Raw genomic sequence first — 1,525 nt, 5'->3', positions numbered from 1 at the left:
CAAAGTCAAGCACAGAAAAAAGGTAGCGATTAGTTTTAAGTGAATTTATATTTTTTTTCCTGTGGCAGACTTATTAAATTACTTGTGAGAATGTATCATTCAGATTATTTGAGTACAATATTATCCTTTGCATTGATTATACATAAGAATATGGACAAGAATTATTAACACTACTCTTGGTGACTTATAGAGGAAGGTTAGAATTGTGCAGTCTTTATTGATCCTCTGGTCAGAGAGATAAATCTCACATGTATTATGCGTTTAAATATCCTGATTGGATGATATTTATCCTTGTGGATTTGCATCAAATTTTGGTAATAGTTTTTGTTCCTACTTCTAATATAATCCTAGATTAGTGTATGATTGTTCAAATATGTAAATGTGTCCATAGATTTGTGATAATGAACAGTTAATTAATTTTCTGAATACTACTTTTTTCATAACTTTGATGGAACAAATATACAATTAAAATGTTCTATTTTTCCTTACTCTTTTAAAATGTTAGTAGAGAATAATTTAGAGAAAAGTATGTTCATGAATTCATATATATTGACATGTGCCTTACATGCAATCTTTTTTACTAATAATCTGGATGTTTGGCAAATGTTTTATAGTCTCAATGAAGGATTGGTGATATATACTTAGACGTTTAAAATGTTAGAAACATTTCCACCTTAAATATAATTAAATATTTGTGCTGGCTGCATATTAAAAGCATAGGTATCCACTTATTTTAATTCAAGGATTATCAAATATTCCCCTTTAAATATTCTTTTCCAGCTTTCTACAGCTGCAAAATCCTAGCATAAGGAAAGCAAATACTTTTTCCCTTAGGGATTAAAATATTATTGTCACAAAACCACATGGTTATCTAAGAAAACTCTTCAGAAAGTAGGGCTGTCAAACCGATGGCTTTCCATTTTGGAGTCACCCGTTTTGAAAACATTTAAAGAACAGGGATGCCTCTGAGAACTTTCAAATTGTAAATGCTAGAAAAGGTTTAGTTTTCATAATTCAGAGTTAGGGGTGTTGAGGTTATTCCAGTTAATATAAGTATATATTTTTGAGGTTCATATAAGAACAAAGCCACAAAAACAAATATTGAAAATGAAATGATCAAATATTGGGAATCACCTGAATTATCCTCAGACAATATTCAAAATATGTCCTTCTAAGCACATTTAGTTTTTTACTGATATTTTGCATTAATTAGTAATGTAAATTAAAAACTCATGAGAATTGCCAAGTACCATTAGAAATAATCAATGTAGATTCCGAATGTCTGCAGCTTGGATGGTTCCTTGAGCCATCATAACAAACAAGGAAAATTTTCTAAATAGCTGTTTTTCACTTGAAAAAGGATGTATTTTTTCAAAGTGATGACAAACATGGAAGAATATAGATTTGATTTTACCCCTGCTGCCTAACATTCCCTCCTACAACTTATTTTAATGGACTAAATTTTTGTAGTATTTTAACTTCTGAAATAATGTTTTAATATACCCTGGAAAATGGTTATTTTAGA

The sequence above is a fragment of the Echinops telfairi genome, unplaced genomic scaffold (genome assembly GCF_000313985.2).
Source record: "Echinops telfairi isolate 266 unplaced genomic scaffold, ASM31398v2 ScPeMD7_18;HRSCAF=68, whole genome shotgun sequence".
Taxonomy (NCBI): domain Eukaryota; kingdom Metazoa; phylum Chordata; class Mammalia; order Afrosoricida; family Tenrecidae; genus Echinops; species Echinops telfairi.
Note: the sequence above shows the minus strand (reverse complement) of the source record.